This window comes from Dromaius novaehollandiae, chromosome 7 (genome assembly GCF_036370855.1).
Source record: "Dromaius novaehollandiae isolate bDroNov1 chromosome 7, bDroNov1.hap1, whole genome shotgun sequence".
NCBI classification, from domain to species: domain Eukaryota; kingdom Metazoa; phylum Chordata; class Aves; order Casuariiformes; family Dromaiidae; genus Dromaius; species Dromaius novaehollandiae.
Window position 1 is genome coordinate 24,364,984 of NC_088104.1, and position 18,139 is coordinate 24,383,122.

Consider the following 18,139-nt stretch of genomic DNA (forward strand, 5'->3'; position numbering starts at 1 on the left):
CAGAGTGATATTTATGCCACAGAAAGCTGTCGGCATGGGATAGCAAGTAGAAATTCAGAAACAGAGAAAGCTCCTGCCAGGTTCTGCCACCACAAAGCAGGGCTGCCCTTTCTAGTTCCCAAATGTCTCCCATGCATGGCTCCAGGAGGAGCCAGTCTGTTGAATAACACATCAGTGCCTCTCTCGCTGGATTCTCTTTCATAAATCAATACTTGCCTTGCTGCTGGTTCACTCAGATAAGAGATAGGTTGTCCAAGGACAGGGCTGTCTGCAGAAGAGTACATTCATTTAATAAGCAATGCCATCACTTCCCCTACAGCCCACCCAAGATGTTGTTCCCCAGAAATGCTGTGAATGAATATGCTGACCACATATTCTGGCCACAGGACCACAGCGTTAAATGAAAGTCGGTGTAACGTCAGTGAAACATGCATTGAGCACAGCCTGTCTGCCAGTACACATTGCTTCTGATCACTGCAAGCTTGGGAGGGCTCCTCACATTGCACATTGGAGAAAAACTTAGAGGGATCTCTTAAGGCCTGAGTATCCAGAATCTCCTAAGCCTCCAGGGAAAATACTGATAGTTGAATTGCAAAGCTGCAAAGCTGCAAAGCAAGCAAGCAAATCTTTGCTGCTAAGGAGACTGAACAGAAAATGCTTGTGACTTCTCATGTTGCAAGCCTCAGTCCTGAAGTGTCCAAACCCTCAAAGCCACTTGCCTTATCGGCAAATTCATGGAAGAAAAAGAACAGGGAAGGAAAGCAAGGATGACATTGTGGAATTCTTTGAAGCAGCAGTGCGAGTACATACTAAGTTTCTCAGCGCAACAAGCAGATGTTAGCATGACGAGGAGGCAGGGGGCTCAGGAGCAGCCATCCTACTGAAAGCTGCTGGACCTGGAAAGTCTCTCATTGCATTTTTCAGCCTGACAGCTGGAGCACTGCTGACATACTTCTACAAAATATAGGATTTTAGGGAATAAGGTTTGTTGCTGTTGTTGATTTTACTGATTTCTAAAGCAAGAAAGCTTCTACTACCATACTGTCTGCATGTTTCTGTCTGCCTCCTAGTCTGCAAGAACTTTTGAAAACTGGCCAGCTGTTTCAACCAAATTTGACACAGACTGAGTTTTCCACAATAATTATGCTCCTACAAGTTTGGTAAAAATAGGCAATTGCAGACATGAGAAAGAAAGACTTGTTACATCAAGCAAGGAAAGGGCTGTAGTAAGATAGCACCCCTCACAAGTCACTAGAGAATCCACACAAGACTGAACCCTTATGAATCAGTCACAAGAAAAGCCTCATTTCGAACCTGCATCTCTTTAAAAGCCAAAGTCAGTCAACCAAGAGACACAAATTGGAAGGATAACTGGATTCTTTAATTCTGGAGTTCACAGTAGTATTTCCTACTCAGATGTGTTAGTTTCTGTCCTACCAAGCAGTTTTTACACAAAACCCAAAGTGTAAATAAATACAATAAAAGAGCAGTCCCTACTCTTACAAAAACTATAATCAGGAGACTTCTGAAAAACATATGAAATAAATCCTCTGCATGCTCAACTATGTGCAATTTTTACATTTTAAATAACATTATGCATTTACGTTGTTTCATAATATTATTTAAAACTGTTAATTATATATTTATGTATACATACAAACACACTCATGAATGTATTTTTAAGTTACAAGATAAGCTTAAGTCCTTTGAAATCTAGTCTTTTTAAGGTAACTTATTTTGATATTCAGATTCCCTAATCATTTTTAAAAAACATAGCTATATATAGATAGAGAGACAAGCATATAAAGACTGGAGTTTCGGTTATCATATAAAGCTAAGCCAATGCAGTTTGAAAGCAAACCAGAACCATTCTAACTGCTTGTTTTTTTATATAGAAGTAGTAGTTATGTTAGAAAAAGAAAAAGGGAAAGCACAATCATTTAGGTAAGTTGCTTTCTTCACTTACCCATAATTTCAAATTAAAAAGGTAGTATTTTGAAACTCTGTGAGTCCAAGAATTGTTTGACATCTTGTAGGTTTAGAATATAAAATCAATGTTACAAAAATAGAAGGAAAATACGAATTATATTCAGGTGTTAAGATTAAATTTGTTTCTTAAATATGTAAGTCTGAATTGTGTGAATGGTAATTGCATCAAGAACCGCCCCCAAAGCTGGAGATAAAACAGAAAGTAGAACTTAGGTATATAGTATATAGCACATAGCAAAGAGAAAATAATTTTAGTCTGATACTTATCAGGATAGTTTTCACAACGATTCCTTATGACATATTAGAAAATGTCCTTTTGGATGTATTGTTCTGTCCTTTTGGAAATGAGCCTTACATTTTCTCAGTTTCAATCAATTCACTTTTGATTATGAGCTATTTGTAGTACAAAAACTCTCAAAGAGCTCTATCAGGATCAGGATTCTTGTACAAATATGTACAAAGATACAGTATCCGGCTTGGGCAGCTTACAGCAGACTGCCTGGGGCAGCAAGTAACACCACGAGGGAACAGCGCAGGGACTAAACTGAGCTCTCCTGCGGGCAGGATGGCCCCACACAAGCAGAGCAGAGCTGCAGCTCTGCCCGCTCGCCAGCTGCAAAAAGGGCCTCTATGGTATCTATTTCCTACATTGTAGTTTACATGTTCTAAAGCATTTTGCAGACCTTGTGTAGACAGAAAACAGGGATCAGTTCCCCACTACTACATGTATCTGCACTTATATTGGAAATGTGAGGAAAGGCATTATAAAAAGACATTTATGCAAATATTAAATTCACATAAACATTTTCACAGGAATTATAATCTTCCAAATCTGTGAATCTGTAAAACAGCTCTAAGGGTAAAAATAAGTAATTTAGATCTTATTTTGACATTTTCAAAAAAATATTTTTTCTTTTGAAAATAAAACTTTCATTTAAAAATATTTTAAAGGGTAAAATAACTATAAAAATGAAACATTTAGGCTAAAGAAAATATTTTGTGTCAACATGACTTTTTTTTTTTTAGAAAAAAAAGAAAAAAATTGTGTTTCACTTGAACTGAAGTGACTGCTTTCCCCCCCCCCCTTTTAATTTATCTTTTGAAACCAATAATACATTGCCCAGTTGTACCAATGAATAAGTCTTACAACTCAACTCTTTCCTAAGTGCAAATTCTCAAATCAAAGCAAACAAGTTACCTGTCAGAAACAATCAATCACCAAGCTTTCCTCTATTCATGTAGGTATGAAGACTGAAAAACCGAGTTGCAGCAGAATAATTCCTCTTTCATGCCTGGTGGATAGAAAGCATTAGCTTTTTCTAGATTGGAAGAAGACATGCCAACCACCTGTTCAAAACATGATCTAATTCAAATATTTCCATCATACCTTTGCATTCAAGTGTCCCTTTAAAACTGTTCTAAGAAGGTCTTTAGTTACTGGCAGATTATCACTGTTTCAACAGCTACTACTAAGGGATTCATCTTGACAGAATCTTGATGCTCTTACACACGTTTAAGATGTACATCAGGACTCTCTGGGAATGTAACAAAGCATCCATCCCTTTTCCCGGTAGGCTGAAGTTTCTAATTTACAAGGAGTTGAAATCCAACTGGTTGATTTTCTTGACTTCACAGCCAGAGCTATTTCAGAATTTCATTCCTGGGTTTCCTGACTGCAAAGCTGCTAACTTATTATGCTTTATTTTATTTTTGTCACGGGAGCATGAGTGGCTATTCACAGGGGCCTTTCAGTTTAGAACACACCATTGAGCGGTAACGACTAAACAGAAGCATCCTCAACTGAACACGCTCTAGAAATAAACTGCAAAGAGATTTTTCCTTTAATATACTTAATGTTATTTTTTAAATACACAGGTCACATTCTTACAGTGAGAGTCAATGGGAATGTACCCATGTAAGTCATGAAAGATGTGTTCCTGTACCTTTATTTAAGTTATAATGCAGTACTACTAATGGCCATAAAACAAGTTACTACCTTCGAAAGATTCTGCTCAAGCATTTAGCACCTCCTTACATCGCTGTCCTTAATATTTTTCACTGGCACTTTCCCCAGAAAAGTGTCTCAGGAAATAACTTAAAGTACACTGAAATCACAGGAAAAACACCATCCCACTTAATAGGGCTTTGATATGGTTCATGAGTAGACTCTCTAGCAGCCACTCCGTATACTCACTTGATGTCTCTCTGCCTCAAAGCCGGCACTTGAACGGGGCTTATCACCCCTGTGATATAACCTAGGGTGGTTAGCGACGAGTTACCAACACTCCGCTTACGCGCAGAAGGCAGGTCTCAAACGTAACAGCATCGAAACAAACCCGGGGTGGTTATCAAATATGGCCACGCTGAATCCCAGGAAAGGACAGAGAGCTTCACTCTCATTGTAGAATTTCTCCACACTGTAGTTTAAGCCTCTAATAATAGAGTAGAGCATAGCTGAGCCTGAAAAGTCATACTTTAACATGCTCCTGACAACTGCAGTTTACGTTACAGAGAAGCTGATTATAGCAACTTGTTTTAAACATGAAAATAAAACCACAGAGCTGCTCACATGAACGTCTTATGGGATGAGTAGATGAGTGCAGCAAAACATCACAAGACATAACAGGAAGGACAGTAGCATCAACAGAATATCTGCCTGGAGGCACAGTCTAGCTTGGATATATTTATTATACCTACAGCTCTAGGTAAGCATTCTCATACCAAACACCAGAGAGCTGGAGATCATAGCCTTGTGGTAAAGCATGCAGGCACAGTAAATTACACTGTGTTGTAATCACATCTTTCCAAAGGCTGCTATCCTAACGAGACTTCAGAAGTATCTCTGAACACTTAGACATACCAACAAAAAGCAAGTCCTTGTATGCTGCTAATCTGTCCCATTTCCAGGGTGCAAAACAAGCTGTTATGCCTTTGGAAGGCCTGGGATAACCATATGGATGTGCACTGGATGGTTTTGGCTGTGAACCTTTCCACCAAGTCATTTCCCCAGTACTTGGGCTGACATTCCAAACCACTGAGTGTATTTAAGCAGCTGTCCATTTCTTAATATCACAAATAGCCATAAAAATATTTCTTCCTCCCAAACCCATAAGTTTCTTCCACAAATTACTTCTGTCTGAGGTGTAGACTAGGCAAAATTCAGATGTACAGTAATAAAAACTCAGTAACTTGTCTACTGGTTCTTTAATTCTTCGAGAAATAAGACATTTTTTTCTTACTGTTAGTTTCCAGCATTTATTTTCTGACCTGAATAGCACAGAACAACCTAAAGCTAGAATTTTAGATGAATAAAACTTATGCAGGGCAATTGCTGGAGCATTTTACTGTCACGATTTGATTTTTTGTCTCTTTTGCAAGAGTTTTGCATGCTATCATCTAACTACCAGGTTTTGGGGAAAGATACAAGAATCAGTTCCATAAGCATAACAAAACTCTTAAAAATGATTCCAAAAATAGTATCTTTGAAGTGTGTATGATATATACAAAAAGCATGTAACGTGACAAAGAAGTTGCATTGAAATAGATGGCACTGTGCCATGCTCTGCTAACAAACTAAGACATTTCTACTTAGTATTCAACTCACATTAGACTTTGCAGATGTTCAAAATACGAGCAAGCTAATTCTGCTGGAATTAGACTCCTCAGATATGGCCTCTCCAAGTCCTAGGGCTCCTCTACAGGCTGTAAAGACTTCACTTCTGCAGACAGAGACAGAAAGTTTGGGCTGGTTATGCTTGGTTGAGATGGCTTCCTTCACACCCACTTCAGGTGATGTGAACGAGTTCAGCTCTGCTGACACTGGAACCACACCTGTTTGGCGTTAGGTGGAAGTCTGACTCTTACTTTTCTTGATATAGGGAAACTTAGACAAGCACAGGATAGGAGTGCAAGAATGGTAAGTATTCTTCATAAACCTGTTCGGTCACTACTGTAGTGAGATATAAAGGCTTTATCAGATGTCACTTAGAGAGAGCTAAGTAACTCATCCATTGTAATCCATCCTTAGGTAATTCCCATTATTTCTAGATAATAAAAACTTATGCCAATAAAATGTTGATATTATGCTTCATCAGAAAGTTCTTTTTATACTTTAATGCAGACAGACATATATATGTGCTGCCCATATATATGTATGCCCATATATATAGCAAATGATATGTGGAATTCTTCAAGTCACCTCCTGTTTAAAACAGTGTACTCTGACTCAAACCACCTTCAAATCCGTGCAAAAATACTTGGTCACCCATCTGTGGTGATAATGTCCACAGGAAAAATTGTAATCAGCCACAGCTATGAGCTTTGCACCTTTACATCTTCTGCACCTTGTAGTCTGCTCACTAACCTCACCTCCTTGTGTTGCTTCTAATGCTTCAAACTCTGAGCCTGGCACCATGACAAAAATAAATAGAAAATTATTTTCTTCTTACTTCATAATTAATTGAATTAGAGATACAAAATAATAAATTTTCAATTCAGCTGAATTTTTCAATGATTAACTGTTAAGAAAATCTTTAATCACTGAAAGAGAAAAATTACCAATTTAGCACTTATTTCTAGCACCGATAATCCTACCTGTGAAAAACTTGGAAATGTACTTGGAAAGTATATTTCCCTGTGAAGGAAAGCACTTACGCATAGACTTCATTTAAAGTCAATAGATATGTGCAGCTTGTCTCTGCTGAGTTTATGGAGCCCCCACTAAAGAACAGGTTCATTGTATAGATAGTCAGCCTGAAAATCTACTCCAACCCTATGTTTTATCAAGCAGGTGCAGACAACCAAGTGGTTTCAAGGACAAATAACAATTAACATTTTCGTTCTACAGAACATACTTAGATTTACTGTTTAAATTTACTATATACCCCATAACTTCATTGTTTACCTTCACCAAAATCTGTATTGCATCCTATTTTGGAGGCTCCTTTCTGTTACACAGTCATTTCATGGGCCTGTCTAGACCACAATGTGAGGTCATCATCCTACCATCTGTTTAAGTTGTTTGGTTTAGTGTGTCTGCAACTCAGTTCAGCTCAAATCTTATAAGAACATCCTCAAAAATGAGGATAAGTCATACTAAAGCATAGTTTCCAAGCATACTGCATAAAATAGACTTACTATTATGGGTAATATATCTAGTATTTTATCATAGGTTTATTATAGAAATATTTAGAAGCCATTTCAAGCTATCCTTAGAATATTTTCTTCTCCTCAATAATATCTTGCCTGCTTTTTTCCCCTGAATATCAAATCAACATACTGCAGATGAAATGGAAAATGATCTTCCTATCTCTCTGCTATTTCTGTCATAAATGTTGCAAATCTTCATGCTTCTAACATAAGACAGATCACACTGGACAACCAAAGCAGACAAACGGGTAGGTAGTCACCTCTCTCTGATCTGATTAGTACCAAGATAGTCTCACCCTAGGCACATTAGAAATAAGATTACCTAGAGAGAAATATAAAAAAAGGCTTTCTACTGTTTGATCTTCTGAGTTAAGTTGCACCAAAAGATGCAACCAGGTTTTGGAGTGCTTTGCAATAAAAAGACCAGTCAGTGTTTTCCATTTATAACTTTGTCCTTGTTCTCCACCCTGCAAGTACGTTTTAGATATTCTTGCATCCACAGAAAAGATAAATGAGCAATAAAAGTACAAGCTTCCTCAGCACTTGTTACTTGCTTCTGTTCTGTCCTGGACTGATAGGTCACAGAATGAGTTCAGTTCCAGTTCTGGTTTGGTATTTGTTTCCCTTTCTTTTAAATATGCCATCTAACATCGTACATTAGAGCAGATGGGTTTCGAACACTGGTATGAAATGTACTCTTTAGCCTCTTGAAAATACTTCAGTGGTTGCATTGAGACCATTAAAATGTTTTCAAGGCTAAGGAAGAGTCAAATAGTAATGATCTGAGTAATTACTATCCAGAAGGATTTCCCGGGCCTGGAGCTGAGACGGTATTATTATGCTTGGAGATGTATTTAGCACTGCTCTTTACAGAAGATGGAGAAGACCCTGCTATTTTTTCTTTTCTCTGTAGTATTTGTAGTTGCCGCCAATGACATGAGAGCATGGGTTAGAAGTATGGCATATTTATTCCTCTTGCATTTGCACAGAAAGTTGCAGAAATGGTCTTTGCAGTGATGTATCTATCACCATGCCTGCCTTCCTTGTACACTCTCCCCCAGGCACCTGCTATTGGCAGTCATCCGAAACAGGATCCCGGGCATCTGCCTTTGGCTATTGTTGGAGTCGGGATACTGCATTTCTCATGGAGCTATTCTGGTGTGCCTCTGTTTCTCAGGATTTCAAAAGGTTGTTCTTCAAATATAAAATGTATGCTGGGTAGCAAAACAAGCTGGGATTAGAGTGAACGGGTTGAGGTGAAACTCAGCCCCATGTAGAGTTTGAGCGAACACAGGACTGTCAAAGTTTTTGAGATGTACAGCCAGCAGTGTGTGTAGGTGCAGGCAGGGAGCCAGGCCGGGTACAAAGGAGTCAGAGAGCTTTTAGGTGGATAGGCTTAGCCTCCGTGAATCCCTAGAGATATGCACCAATGGGAATGAATCCGCAGCCTGTTCAGAGAGAGATTAAGATGAAAAAAAGGAGTGAATTCACATAAAACCCAGCACATTTGAGTGACATGGAATTATTATTTAATATATAGTACTGGTGCAAATAGGAAAAAAAAGTCTGTGATCTGAGGATAGAAGTCAGAAAAAAAAGCCAGGTTTTGATATACTTATTGACATTGAATTGTACCTTGTGTCATAAACCACTCCACTGATCTCAGTCAAATGATGGGAGAGGGAAGGCACCGCTCAGTGCACGTCAGCATGGCCCTCCGTCTGCGATTCCAGTGTTTTAGGGCATACAGAATTATCAACAGCAAAACTTGCAAACTTGTTTAGTTTCTGGTGTGAACAGAAGTAGAACAAATATTGATAGAGGAACTTTATTTTGAGTTACATTCTACTGAGCTGGATTGCCATGGCAGTAATGACTGTTTACATACAGACGGTGGACGCTTCGTGGTGTGTTAAGAGGAGGAAGGTGAGGAAGCATACCAGGTGGGGCTTCTTTGTCACACCCGGGATCGTGACAAGCTGATTAGCACCTTCTTCTACAACAAAACAAACAACATATGAAATAAAATGTCATTTCGAAAATGCTCTGTTAATTTAAATGACTCTAATTTAGGAAGAACAGAGGGATATCTGTGAATGTTATTCTCATTAACTAATATTAGGAATAGATTAAAACATATTAAAACATATTAAAAATAAATGGACAAAAAAATCCTGGACAATTTTTAAACAAAAAGAAAGGTAGCTTTTTTGCACTGTTCATTGCATTACTTCTAAAAAATTAGAGGTAATTTTAAAAAAATACTACATGAGGGGATACAATTAATTAGTAGCACCAAATATAGTACATGTTAAATTTTTTTTGAAGGGATCAGCAATCATTGCTGTTAGCTATATCATCTGCTTGGATCCAAGAAAACCTAGGTTTTTCTTACTTCCATATTTTTGTTGTACAACTGCATTTAATCTGCCATCCCTCAAGTAAACCCAATTCTCATTACGGAAACTCCTTATGTGTGTTTATTCCCGAATGTTGAACAGGCAGCCTCCAAGCTTAGCTGAAGTAAGGAAAATGCATTTTGTAAAGAAAATAAATATTCCTAGATGTCTGCACAAGTACAAGTTAGTTCCTCAGGTTTTTCAATATGTATTTGCTGAAATATAGAAATACGACATCTGCGAAACTCCGCTTTGCCAGGCAACTTCTGTTAATGAAAAAAGCGTCCTGAAGCAGATGCACTTCGCGCAATTCGCACCTGCCTTTTTCGAGGACCAGCTCAATGAAGCAGCCCCTTCACGCTTGTTCCACAGCACCGCACTCTCTTAGGAGCTGCGGTGGGGGTGAACTGCCGCGGCCGCACGGCCTCTGTGGTCCAAGGGCACCCGAGCGACCCGGGGATTCCCTGTCTTGGCGGAGAGGAGCTGCTAGAGCCGGCGCGGGCACCCCGGCCGGGCCCGTGTGCGTCTGCAGCACCCAGGCGCCGGCCGCACACAGCCCTCTGCCCAGCGGCCCAGGGGAGGGAGAGCGGCCGCGCTTGCAGTTCGCAGGGAGCCGGCCTGTCTCTTCTCGGGGCACTGCGCCTGCTTAATAGGCAAACTCACGCTGCTCATTGCTGAACTTCACCCGCAGGGGCATAAACGGACATATTATTTGGCCAGCTCCGTTTCTTTGTTATTTTCCCTCCTCTCTGCCTTACCAAATCTAGAAATAATTTCTATGCCTTTTAGAATAGCTGGTGCAAGAAGGATGTTGCAATTTCAGCCAGAATATTGCAGTGCCAGAATGACTTTGTATTTTTTCTCAGGGCAGGAGCAGACAACAACCTCTCCACCAAGTCCCCCAAATATCCCCTCATTAATGAAAGTATTGCCTCTGAATTGTATATGGAGCTGTGTATCAGCAGACATATCCTTATTTAAATAGCGGAAAAATCCCACTTTCTGTACAGAGCTATTACTAAGTAATCTGTTCATTCCTTTTCTAACAAATCCTATTAGTTCATTTCAAAATACCTTCATCCTCTTAGACTACAGTAATGCCACCCTATTCTGAGGGGCAGTATGAACTGAGACGATTTTTGGGAGGCTGTGATTTTCAACTGGCAGGAAATGAATGAATTAAAAGAAATGATGTGGTTTTGTGCCAGTGCTTGGGGCATCAGTTCTGCCAATTGACTGTCATCCTCTACTAGCAGATGTGCTATAAAAGGAGATGAAATTAATTGTTAGCATGCTGCTTGATGGCCAAAGCCAATTATAGAATGGAGAATTGAGCCTTTTTAATAAAAGAATTTGCATATGGAAATTACATGTATTTCTATATAGTCATAAGTATTTTCAAGCTGCTTAAGACAAGGCTTGACTAAACTCATTTTATATTAGTATGCATTAGCATAACTCCTTATTTCACATACAGTACAGAATTTTGTCAATATTATCTTTTAGTCTGATATATTGTTTCTCACTAGTGGTATGTTTTACTCTTCATATATGTTTTCAAAGAGAGAATACATTCTGATTCCTCATATTAAAACCAGATAGTCATTGCCAGGAAGAGAAAATCCAAAACTTTTATAATTGTGTAAAAAAAAAGCATCAGTCCCTGTTCAGAGAAGTACTTAACATTTTGTTTGGAAAAGTGAGAGGCCTAGAAAACATGAGCTAAAAAAACAGACTGAAATGGGTCATTAAGTCTGGAGAAGAGGAGACTGAGGGGAGAGTTCATAACTGTTTTCGAATATACAATAGATTGTTACAAAGGGGAAAGCAATACACTCTTCACCATATCCACTAAGAAAGGACAAGAAATATGTGCTTAAAACAGCAATGGAGGCTTAGGCTACAAGCTATGGAAAGCTTTCCAGCGCTACAGATTGTGGAGCACTGGAACAGACTGTCTGCAGAGATTGTGGCATCTTCATTGCTGGAAGGTTTTTAAGGATTTGTAATACAAACCTCTCAAGAGTGGTTTAGGGAGAACCCATCCTGTTTGGGACAAGGGATGAAATATGTGACTTCTCCGGGTCTCTCCAGTCTTATTCTCTATGAACCGTTTGGGTAGTCCCAATAGTTTTCCACAAATTCATGTTGTAAACTGTTAACTGTAAACTTAGCATACAGTTGCAGCTACATTACAAGTAGTGATGGACACTATATTGACCTTGTGGTAGTACTACCTTTCTAAGTGCATAGGATACTGAAGTTATGAGGTGCTGCTATTTGCAAATCTGCAGCGCCAGTCTTGTGCTCTGCTCTGCCTCTGGCCCACTGGAGCCCGTAGGTCTCTGCCCCATTCCCATCACTAAAGGCACAGCAGAAATGTGCCCATTGAACTTTTTAGAGTAGCAAAGAAAATCTTGCCTCTATCCACAGCTCCTTGAAGTCTTCTGATCTCTTCTCCAAAAGGTTTGGTAGTAAGAAGTCCCTTAGTAGTATCAGTGCCCAGTGGTTTTATTGGTGTCACTGACACGACAGATTCAAGTGGGACTGCCCACAGCATGCTGCAGGTCAAATAGCTCTTTCAGTGTTCAGTCTTTCACTTCCTCGTCCCAGGCATCTTGTCATCCCCATGTTACTGAGGGGTTTTTAGCAGAGAGAAGAAAATTACCGCAGTGCATCATGACTGCAGCCGGGGAAGTTAGGGAAACTGAAAAATAGATTTGAAAATTTCTGTTGTGGCTTCCTAATTGGAGGGGGCTAGGAGAGGAGTTTGATGGGGAGTGTGAGACAGGGCCTGGTTTAATGACATTGCATATGACCCTTTACATCTAAAAATAAATCCTAATTCATACAACAGTGCCTTAAAATATTTTACTTTAAATCTTAAGATAAATATTTTAAAGATAATGTAAGGTTTGAGCAACAGTCTTAAAGCACACTTTGTTGTTAAAGGGCTAAGAACAGTACCACAAAACCTTTTATAGTCTAAAGTCTTTAAAGTCTAAAATACTGAGTGGTCTACAGCATTAAGAACCCTGGAGTTAAAATTTTGATAGCATTGCAAAAACTCAGGAAATTAGGCTCTCCTAATTCATCCATTCCCATGCACTAACACCTTCTTTATATATTCAGAGCTAATTTATATAGTATGTATATGCATATACACATATGCATGTGCACAGAGGCATCTTTCATTGTAAAGTAACTGTATCGATGGCAATTTTCAAAAGCATTTGATGTAGGTTTATTAAGGGCAGCAGCTAGCAGAGCATTTTTTCCTGAATTAAACTTTGAAAATATTCGTGTAGATGCATTATCTAGAAAAACCTTTGCTAGCTGTAAAACAAATATGTATAATATATACTTCTATACAAATATAAATTATTTCATACTTAGAAATATATATATATACACAGATAATCCTTTTGTGTTGTTTCCCTCTCAGATTAGCTTGTGTTACTTGAAACACTGTATAATTGATATGAATAGCATGACAGAACCATTTGTATCATTTATGCAATGTAACATGAGCTAAACCTTGAAGTTTTTGCACCCAAAAAGTGTCATTGACATCCAGAGGAAACTTGCCTGACACCTCCCCCCCCCCCCCCACCTCATCAGGTTTTGTATGGTATTGGAATAACATTATGTATATATATTAAAAACAGGTTTTGTACAGTACTGAAATAACATTATGCATATGTATTAAAAAAACCCCAAATATTACATACATCCCCCCTCCCCAAACCTATGTACTCAATCTCTCTTTAAAGACCATCTCTGTTCTTTTAAAAAATGCTTAGCAAACCTTTCCTTATGTAATAAATAAGATTAAGCAGAAGCATATTGCAGAAAAATCAGGTCAGAATAACAGGTATGCTTTGGCTGTTCTGTAGCGTTCTTGTGATGCAAAGCATTCATACATCTGATTTAATCAGGCAGATGAGCCAGAGTCAGCGTTGCTGCAGTAGATTTTTTTTTCCTAACTAGATACTCTAAATTCAAGCCCATCACTAAAATTCATTTTTCAGGCTCTGATCATCTCACATTTCAACTGCTGCTGCTGCTTCTTCCCTGGCTTCAACAAATGCAGTTTTGCCCCGTTGCATACATGCAGAAAGCTGCTGCACAGGTCATTCTCCCAGCCTGCTGCTTCGGCCAGGGCCCTCCTCTACTGGTTCTCCCTGCTTTCAGACATAACCTGCCTGTTCTCATGTCTAACGTCTTAGTCCATTAAAATGACAGTCTTTCAGTGAAGAGGTTGATTCCTGTCTCCGTCACACAGTTGATTATCTTTCAAAGAAGCACATTTATACACTCTCTTATGCTTCTCCACACTCTTTGTAAGAGCTCCCTTCAGGCATCCACAAAAACAAAAGTCTTGTTTTCTGAAATGGCTCCTATGGACTTGTTACTGTAGTGCTTATGGAAACGTGGTAGTAGCCAGGCTGTTGCTGCTGGCTCGTTTCGCCTCCTTTCCTTGTTTATCCCTGGCTGTTTTTATGCATTTGTCTACTGGCTCATATTTTGTGCCCAGCGTATAACTGTGCAGCCTCCCATGGACAGCCATGGGCGCAGCTGCCTTGCCGCAGGTAGGCAGGTGGGCTCACTCCAGGCTGCTGCTGCGCTGGCACATGTTGCCTCGCAGCAGCACTTGCTAACCTGGCCCAGCAAGGCACGACCGCGGCCACCGGGCTCCCCGTCCGGAGCCGGCTCAGCCCTCGAAGTGCCGAGTGTGGAAGAGCTCGTTCGCGTCGGCCTGCAGAGCAGTGTGGAGACCACAAACCCCAAGGCAGAGACTATGTATTTTGTGTTTGCTGTCACGCTGGGGCTCTGGGGTGCTGTGCTAATACAAATAATACATAAAACCAGAGTGGAATAGTAACAGAAGCTACTGCATGGTTTTTCCTGTGGGGAATGGATATCCACATAGACAAAGATGTAAAACTCATGAACCGTTTTCATGTAACAACAACTACTATGCTCAGTAACTGAGAACTTCACTGCAAATTGGGAAGAAAATAAAAAATGAGAAGGAAATATTTATTAGATCATCCCTGCCTTTAGGCAGCTTCTTATGATGCATTTTCAGCCAGAACTAATCTCTAACAAACGTTGCTGTTTGTTGATAACTCTACGACTGGCTGTGGAGTGGTAATAGAGGTGAGGACTGGACAGGAACAAAAAATGCTTTTGTTTTCACGGAGAAAATTTTGGATTGTTTTCAATTTTCACTTGAAACCTTCTATGTCTGTAAGATTTTTTCTAAATAATGAAAACTGAGAGTTTTCCAAAGATGAGAGACACATTCTGGAAAAAAAATTACTTACGTGAGAGAAGTCTGCCACTGAAGAACACGTTTTGAAGGACCCTGCTTTTCAGGACTATCTGTGAGGAAATGATTTTCAGTTTCAGCACATATTGGTACTCCTTTCTACTTTGCCATCGGGCACAGATCAGGATCACAGGACTCCACTCGTGCCTGGGAGCCCACCGACAGCTTTGCCCAAGGCGCCAAGCCCCGCCTGCCTTTTGAGAAGTTTGAACCTTGCAGCATTTCACTGAAATAGCAGGTGTTCAGCTTTTCATTTTGGAGAAAGAAGAATTGTGATCATGCCCCTTAACCTAAGTATTGCATGACTAAAATAACATGCTCCACAAGAGACTTCAAAAAGAGATATCCCACTAAATAAAAACACTGTGAGATTATTTCCTCTAGGATAAAATCATTCTTTGAAGGTTTGGGAGACCTATGTTTATCCCTTGCAGAGTACTACTCATCTCTGTATCCTGATACCTCTGCAAAGTACCGTCCATACAGAAAAACAGAATTTTACAACCGCTCACTGATTTAGCTGAGCGTATCATGTTCAAACTGAATTGCAGGCTGAATGTAACAGTCTATTCGAGTTGTTTCACACTATTTTGCATGAAAACTATCAGGAAGATTAGCCGGCATGTTGTGAAGCCTGGAGGTGGTAGGTAGACTTGTATGTGTGTTTATGTCACAAATTTGATAAGAAGTGGGAGCAAATGCAAAATAAGGAAAATGGGTGGACATAGTAGATTACAGCAAATCGATTAATCACTTGGAATGATTAGAGATGATAGCTTATTTTCTACTTCCTGCTTCATTCATGTTGATTTTTAGGGTGTAAATGAGAATAATATTTGGTCCAATTTGGGAGGGCAGGGTTTAGTTTGTTTTCAGGCTTCTCTACACGTGGAAATGAACAGGAATGGAATTTGCTGCAGAAAGAAAAGTAGGGAATAATTCTTGGAAGCCTGGGGAGGAGGGGGAGAATTCCCTTAATCAGACTGCCCTTAACAGCTTCTTTGGTAAAAAGCCTAAGTTAAAGAACAAGGTGGGAAACTCAGAACTGAGCTAATTCTATTCTAATTCTACCTTTGTCACTAACGTATCATGGGAAATGAACCTTGTTCAGAAATCTTTAAAAAAGTTTATTTACTTATTAAATAATGAACAAGCTTTCAAAGTAAGAGGTGAGTGGGACTTAATTAGTAGGAAGGACTGGTGGATGCCTTGGGAAGGACAGATTTTAAATGACACCAAAATGTCTGGAACTTAAATGTTGAAAATGTTCCTCATATTGACTTATACCCTTTGTTACTTGTGTAAAATTATCCCACTCTTTGGGAGAAAGTAACAGTTAAGTTACTAAAGAAGCAGTGAGTTGTACGCTATTTGTATGATATAAAATGATGTTTTCTAGCAGTAGTTGGAAAAGCAATCATTTGTGTATTTCTTTTTTTTTTACTGGTAAGTCATGCATAATACAAGATAAAGAGAGAGGAAACAAAAGTATTTTTTCCCCAAAACCAGAGCAACTTGTTATAGTATCCTTCTTAGAGGGCAATAGATTTTAGAATCAATTATTTGTGTTAATAAATAAAAGTATTTAAGATGGCTAAAATTTAACATACATTTTTCTGGCTAACTGTATGGGTATTCAAAGCACATAGAATGAAAAAACAAATGTCTGATTATATAAGAACCAACTTTGCACTGAATAGTTTTCAAATATAAAATACAATGGTTATCAAATGATACATTTTTGCTTATTTCTCACTGTATCATGAGGTTTCATAATGAAAAAGAAATAAGAAAAAAAGCATAAAACATGAGAATGAGTCAAAATCTGATTTGTGCTGGCAAATATCTAGAGTGTTATAACTGAGTTTCCCAGTAGTAGCCCAATAAATTGGCACAGGAATTGAGAAATGTAATTTCAACTCATTTCATCATGGCCATGTGATAACACTGTTGAGCTGTGCAAAAGGCTTGGTAAGCACTGTGGATGCAACACCCATACAAAAGTAAATCTTTGGTACAGCTGATATTTGATGAAGGCAATTGAATTTAATTAAATATCTTTACATCTGAGTAGGAGGCAAGAGGCACAGTCTTTCTCCCAGAGAGCTCCAGGATGCTGAATAATGCTGATGGGACGCAAGGATGCTGAGAACATGAAAGATTCCTACATTCTTTTTATGGAGCAGCATGTGTAACCAAGTCAGTCATTTTATTTTGTATCATCTTAACTCTGTGGGTTAATTTATTCTGAGACACCTGTGGGCACTGAAAAATACACTGTGGATGTCTGAGTTGGATGGTAGGAGTGAGGCTTTTTAACATTTAAATAGAATTATCTGAGCAGTTAAACACATATGCTAAATAAATGGCTGTACCAGGGAAGCTGGTCCTGCCAAGTGGACTAAGAAGGCAAAGGATCACCTGATGAAGATGACAAGAGAGTCAGTTGTCAAAAACAATTAGAGATTATAGAAGCAAACGTCACCCTCCTACTTTAGGGAAAAAGTGAGACACAGGTAATTTTTATAAGTTAGAAAAATAGCAGTAATTGTGGATGTCAAAAAGACATCCTAATTAGGAGAAAAAGGCATGTACAGTAACAGGGAGTTCTGACTTAAACAGAAAAAAAATGCTCAAGAGTGGCGACAAAATGGAGACACGGAAATTTAGACTATGTTTCAATTATTTCACTGAGATCTGCAGACTTCCTGCACCAGCTACAGTTTTGGGAATCTGCACGGATTCTTCAACTATCGTGTCCCCAAGGAGGGAAAATGGATGGAGAAGAGCATCTGAAAAACCAGCGATCTGGAAAAAGGTGTGCTTGCCGACACCCTGAGGAAGGGGGCGAGTGAACGCCCCGCGGCTCCTCGGCTGGCTCCGTGAAGCGGACCCCTTCGACCAGGCAGCAGCGGGCAGAGGTGCGCGAAGCGGACGCGGCGCTGGCGTCGGCCGAGGCGCGGGCGGGAGGGCACGTGGCCCTGCTGCCCTGCCTCCGGCCGCAGCAGCCCAGGTGCTCCAGTGGGGCTGGGAGCGGGGCCTCCGTAAATCTCCAAGCAGATGCTTTCCTGCCACAGAGAAGCTATCTAAAAGGCTTTTCCTGTCACAGAGAAGCTATCTAAAAGCCTAGCGTTATGCAGCCTAAAGCAAACACTTGCTAAAGTAAAAGCCTTCATTTCCAGAGGTGCGTTTTCCCCTCCTCTGACAGGTACAGCCAAGGCCTGAGAACATACTTAGCACAGAAGAGCAGCACGAGCGATAGCATAAG

At 39.6% G+C, this 18,139-nt stretch overlaps 1 long non-coding RNA gene across 6 annotated transcripts in view; it reads right to left on the minus strand.

Moving 5' to 3' along the window:
• Positions 1-1,359: 1,359 nt before the first annotated feature.
• LOC112979096 (uncharacterized) overlaps positions 1,360-18,139 on the minus strand; it is a 78,788-nt gene continuing 62,008 nt past the window's right edge. For 2 of the 6 annotated variants that reach the window (XR_010389988.1, XR_010389991.1), the window contains 3 exons: positions 14,867-14,924; positions 11,958-12,243; positions 1,360-9,133 (listed from right to left, as the gene is read on the minus strand). This is a non-coding gene — a long non-coding RNA (uncharacterized LOC112979096). The remainder of the gene's footprint in view (positions 9,134-11,957; positions 12,244-14,866; positions 14,925-18,139) is intronic. The other 4 variants (XR_010389990.1, XR_010389989.1, XR_003258103.2 and 1 more) reach the window with 4 other exon arrangements.